Source organism: Geotrypetes seraphini, chromosome 1 (genome assembly GCF_902459505.1).
Source record: "Geotrypetes seraphini chromosome 1, aGeoSer1.1, whole genome shotgun sequence".
NCBI lineage: Eukaryota > Metazoa > Chordata > Amphibia > Gymnophiona > Dermophiidae > Geotrypetes > Geotrypetes seraphini.
The window spans coordinates 60297638-60303637 of record NC_047084.1 but is presented as its reverse complement, the minus strand read 5'-3'; the positions used below and the strand labels follow the sequence as shown (position 1 = coordinate 60303637).

The 6000-nt window shown below is 46.8% G+C and overlaps 1 protein-coding gene across 3 annotated transcripts in view; it reads left to right on the top strand.

The window, feature by feature from the left end:
• The first annotated feature begins 231 nt into the window (after positions 1 to 231).
• NIM1K (NIM1 serine/threonine protein kinase) overlaps positions 232 to 6000 on the top strand; it is an 80965-nt gene continuing 75196 nt past the window's right edge. Inside the window, exon 1 of one of the 3 annotated variants that reach the window (XM_033931920.1) lies at positions 232 to 555. The gene's annotated coding sequence lies outside the window, so the exon portion shown is untranslated. Of the gene's footprint in view, positions 556 to 1515; positions 1544 to 6000 lie in introns of those variants that run through there. The other 2 variants (XM_033931902.1, XM_033931911.1) reach the window with 2 other exon arrangements.

Genomic DNA, 6000 nt, shown 5'->3' with positions numbered 1-6000 from the left:
AATGTAAATTAGGTTCCATTTCTCTTATGTTGTAATCGGACATGCTGTATAACATAAACTAGTGAATATGGCCTCTTAGAATAATCCATGTACAGAGCAATCGGACTTTATTAGAAGACAAAATAATGCAACACCAAGTTACGCTCTACGCAGCTAAATGGGATTACAAACGCAGTCTTTCCCATTTAATCTCTTCTGTCCTCCCATATTATGAAGGGAAATTATGAGGTGAGATTCTCATTTTTAAACTCTGCATTGTGCAATTTGTGCCCCTTTCTCTCAAAGCATTTCACCGGCCCGGGTTTTTCTAGCGGCTACCATAGAAACCGGCGCGCGCTGCAGTCAGGACCCCCCCTCCTCAGATCCTGCCCCCCACTTCTATCTCTGACCTCATTCGCCTCCGGCTTCCTGCAAGAGATGGCGCGCGCGGGGCCCTTCGCAGACTGGGCAGGTCTGTCGCCTGGCCCAGCGCTTCTCGCTCGCACGGGGAATATTAATTTTGTCGCTGCAGAGCTGTGCCACGGAGGTCAGAATTGCGCGCGGCCGCAGAGGGAGGTAAGAGCGCGCGACTGCCAGGACGCGGCGCAGCTTTTGCTTAGCGATAGCGAAGAGAGCTTAGCGTTTTAGACTGCGCCGCTGCTGACAGAGGGTTTTCGTGCACAGCCGAAATAATTTTCTCCGGGAAACGAGGTGGGGAGGCTTTCTGTAATATACCGCAGGGTTTTGCGGGTCTCGGATGTTCTCGTAGCACCTCTCTCGGCCATCTGCCGTGTGCAGTCTCCTGCGTGGCTGGGGTCTCAAGGGGTGGGGACTTCGTTGCAGGTGTACTATGAAGTATGAGGCTGATGCTGCGAGTTTGTTCTTAGCGGTACAACACATCTTTCACTTGTTCGTTTAGCTTAGTTTGCTGCATCGTGTGCAAACTGATTGAACTTTCTTCCGAGTGCTGTGTCCCAAAATGCTGCATAATAGAAAACATTTAGGTGAATAACTCGAGCTGCTAGTTTTTATGTTCTGTTTACTTTGGATCTACATTTAATGCCACATCAACGGATCAGAATTTGTCTTAGATTATACTTTCTGTATACAGAGCTTTACTTAAAAGCGAGACAAATTGAAAGGCAGTAAAGTCAACAAGTTCTGAGAATGGTATTCTGGCAATAAGATGTGTGAATAAGGTAGCGAACCTTCAATAAATATATAAGTACAATTATAATATAAGACGGGATATCCTCAGTGTGAAGGATTAGTGAAGGGAGGAAAACCTCCAGCCTTAACACACTAAGGCAGAGGCAGAAAGCCCCTACCTGCACACCATCATTGGATATCTCACGTGTGCCTAACCAAAACTTGTGAAAAATAGTGCAGTGAATAATTACAAAATCACACAAGTAAATCAATTAAAGCCAAAATACCACTCTGAGAACCCCCCAGCCAATTCCAGAATTGGTTGAACCCCGCCTGAAGAATAATTTTTTGAATCAGTTATTCTCTGGACTTTCTGCTATTGGGAGGATTTTGTCCACTCTTCAATCCAAGCTAAGTCTGTATTTATTTTCTTCTGGAGTTGGCTGGGGGGTTCTCAGAGTGGTATTTTGGCTTTAATTGATTTACTTGTGTGATTTTGTAATTATTCACTGCACTATTTTTCACAAGTTTTGGTTAGGCACACCTGAGATATCCAATGATGGTGTGCAGGTAGGGGCTTTTTGCCTCTGCCTTAGTGTGTTAAGGCTGGAGGTTTTCCTCCCTTCACTAATCCTTCACACTGAGGATATCCCGTCTTATATTATAATTTTACTTTATATATTTATTGAGGGTTCGCTACTTTGTTCACACATCTTATTGCCAGAATACCACTCTCAGAACTTGTTGACTTTACTGCCTTTCAGTTTGTCTTTTTTGTAAGCTCCTCTGGCAGTTTTCTTTTTGGAGTTCTTTTTTGTTCTTGTTACTTAAAAACGAGCATATTATATGGCAGCACTGGGCAGACAGCAACTTGGACTGTGGGCTCGTGTCATTCATGCCCTCCTATTCGTAAAACCTTGTATAAGAACATGTAAGAATAAGATGCTGCTATGTTTCTGACATCAAACTATATTTTCTTGGAGGGTCATAAATATTTTGTATGTCAGGGACCATGACTCTGGAATACAAACAAATGAAGCCTGATGGGATGTTTATGTTGATAGCACTCATCTGCAACCAGTGTCATTCTTTCTTTCCATGGCAACACAGTTCCGGGATTCTGGAACATATACACCTTAAATACGAGTTGCTTCATCTTGGCTGTAAGTTTCTGAATGTATCAAACAATGAAAAGTTCTGCCTTTCTGGACTCAGGCCTAAAACAGAATTTTTTTATTCACCTTATGAATCATAATAGATAGTTAGGCCCAGTTGAATGTAACCTGTCCTAACCCAGAATAAAAATTGGCTGCTATCTCATCTTTGCAATATATCTTTCTTTTCTGTTTTTAAGAAATTGGGAATATCATTAGGCAGTTGTGAGAAACAACAAGCTCTCACTGAAACAACTCAGGACAGACTCCGATGTGAAACAGCAATTAATTTTATTTTACTCTCTTGCACAGAGTATGCACACAAAGCTGACTTCTGCATGGCATTATATAGTTTATTCTTTCATTCTGGTCCTTACTATGGACGTGCTCATTGGTCAGGGTAGAGGTAGCTCACAACCTATCAACTGTTACTTACTGTACTTCCATTTTCCCTGCCTCTGTTTACTTTTCCCACTACTCTTGCTCTTCCTCTCCTCTAGGCCAGTGGTCCCCAACCTTTTTGACACCAAGGACCACTTTTATAGAAACAAATTTTTCCAGGGAACGGTGGGTGAGGGGAAGATTCAGGGCAGGTTCGTACGGCAGTTTTATATACAATATACATTACATTTCTATTATTATTAAGTTATAATATCATAATAGAAATTATACAACATACCATAATGCTGAATCAGTGGGAGCCCTGAACTTGTTTTCCTGCAACCAAACACGCGTGCAGAAGAACCCCGTAACGCGCATGCAGAAGAACCCCGATGACCCCACCAACCCATCCCCCTGCGCACTTTTCCATCTCTCCCTCCCATCCCCTACATGCAGCAGAACCCCAACGACCCCGCCAACCCATCCCCCTGTACACCTTTCCATCTCTCCCTCCCATCTCCCACGTGTAGCAGAACCCTGCTGACCTCTGACCTCCATTCTAAAAAGCAGCAGCAGCGGCAACACTGAACAGGCTACTTCGCTGCCTTCCCTGCTAAGGCCTTCCCTCTGCCGCCGCGTCACTAATGATGTCATCAGTGATGCGGCGGCAGAGGGAAGGCCCCGGGGAAGGTAGCGAAGCAGCCTGTTCAGTGCTGCCGCCCCTGCTACTTTTCAGAATGGCGGTTGGCGGGGTTCTGCTGAGGGATGGAGGATCTCTCACAACCCAACTGTCAGACAGCCGGCCGTGGACTGGGGGTTGGGGACCCCCTGCTCGAGGCGACCCTAACCTTATTTATTTTCACCCATGTATGATTTATCTACATGCTCAGTCCTTCAGCTACATGCTCATGTTCCTCAATTCGCTGCTGTCCATTGTAACAAAGTCTGTATTCTGCAGTTGCTTAAACAGCATGTTCTGTAATTGCTGAGACAACGTGTTCTCAAGAAATGTCTCATCTCCTTCTCGCTTGTTTCTCATGTAGCCTGTCAGTTCTTTCTCCCCCTTCTCCCCTCCTTCCTTTCACATACTGTTCCTGCATGCATCTCTACAACATGCAACAATTAACACCAGAATATAGAAAAAGTATTATAAAAAAATGTATTATAAAAATGTTCCCTTCTCACACAGTGTATATATATTTTTAAAAATGAATTGTTATTGTTTGCTGACCTGTGAATAAATTGTGTATGTATCACTGTAACCTGCCTAGGTGTTAAGTGGGTGAGAAATTTAAAAATAAATAAAATTTAAATTTTTAGAATACGTCTTTATTAAATATTAGTTTTATAGCCCGTTACATTAACGGGTGCTAGAATATATGTGTGTGTGTCTCTCTTTATTTCTTTCTCTCTCTCTCCTTAGCCACTTTCTTTCTTTCTGTCTTTCTTTTTCCTTGGCTGTCCATCACCACCCCTTGCCTGCTCTCCCTGTCCATTCTCCCTTCCTTTTACCTCCCCTGTGTCCACCACCACCCCTTCACAGCTCTCCTTATGCAGCAGCAGCCCTTCTCCCTTTGTTTTACCCTCCCTGTCCATCAGCACCTCTTTTCTTCTCCCCCTGTCCAGCAGTAGGCGTCCCTTCCTTTTTCTCCCCCCCTCCTCCTTCTTATCCCTATGATACACTTACCTTGCTCTGCCCCTGATCAGAGGTTCTCGACAGATGCCCAGTTGCACCCATTGGAAAAGTTCCCTCTGCCGCATCCCGCACCCCTCCTGACGCAACTCCCGCTGTCTTTCTTTCTGTCTGTCTCTGTCCCTGGCCCCCTTTGTCTGTCTGTCTGTCTGTCTTTCTGTATATCTCCCTGCCCCTGTGTCTTTCTTCTTTTCTTTCTGTCTCCCTTCCTCCCTCTGTCTGTCTGTCTGTCTGAAGCAGCATTCCCTCCCCCTCCATTTCCCTCCCCCCACACCAGTTCACTGTGCACCTGCCCCTGTGTCTTTCTTCTTTTCTTTCTGTCTCCCTTCCTCCGTCTGTCTGTCCAAAGCAGCATTCCCTCCCCCTCCATTTCCCTCCCCCCAAACCAGTTCCCTGTGCACCTGCCCCTGTGTCTTTCTTCTTTTCTTTCTGTCTCCCTTCCTCCGTCTGTCTGTCCAAAGCAGCATTCCCTCCCCTTTCCATTTCCCTCCCCCCACACCAGTTCTCTGTGCAGCAGCATTAGCGTTTCCTCTACCCCCCTTTCCCTTCCCGCAGTCGCGACTACAAACGCGGTCCTGAGTCCTTTGCCGCCCCCCCCTTCCCTTCCCGCGGGCCCGACAAACATGGCGATTCAAGCAGCATGTGCAGCAGTCTTCACACGCTGCTTCGGGTCCTTCTACTGCCCTGATTTACTCTGGCACGTCCGGAGCAAATCAGGGCAGTAGAAGGGCCCGAAGCAGCGTGTGAAGACTGCTGCACACGCTGCTTAAATCGCCAGTCGGGACTGCGGGAAGGGAAGGGGGGGGCAGCAAATGACTCGGGTCCCGGGCAGCGGAAAGTTGCTGGGCTCCTCGGTAGCTGCGATCCCTCTCCTCCCAGACCCCCCTCCCCCCGCTGGAGGAACGGAGATCGGCGGCTAGAGCCGCTGGCTTCGGCATCTTCTATCCACTGCGGCCAACCCTAGCGGAAACAGGAAGTAGTCAGAGAGGGCGGGCCGCAGTGGACAGAAGACGGCAAAGCCAGCGTTAGCGCAGTTCAGCGCTTTTCTCTCCATTTAAAGGCAGGTGAGTCGGCGAGAAGGAGGAGGTGTTGGTGGTTTTGGCTGTGAGTGAGGGCGGGAGGGGGGAGTCACTGGCTTTGCTGTGCTTTCCTGATCTGGCCGCCGCATACGCACTGTGACCACAGACCTACGGATCACAGATCAGGGATCACAGATCACACAGGTCTGAGTGTGCATGCGCGGCTAGCGTTTTATTATATAGGATTCTGTAATATCAATGTGGGCTCAGTCTGGGGAATGTAATATATCTGTTACTGCTGGATACTTTGACCTAAAAAAAGTGATTCTCGGCCATTTTGTTAGTAAAAGCTGATTCGTGTGTCACCAAATATTTTACATAGCAAGCTCATTCTTTACTTAACCACCATGTGTGCCTGCAGATTGGGGACAGCTCGAAGCAGAGAATTATATACTTGAAATGTCCACAACTGCTCCCCTCATATTTTCAATAAATAATGTTGCCACCAGCCTAAGCTGGAAACATTGAAGAACTGCTTTCCCCTTCATCCCTAGCTCAGTGAGCACAATTCCATCCTGAACCTACCTGTGCTTCCTGCAAAATCACTGTTGGTACAAGTTTGGGC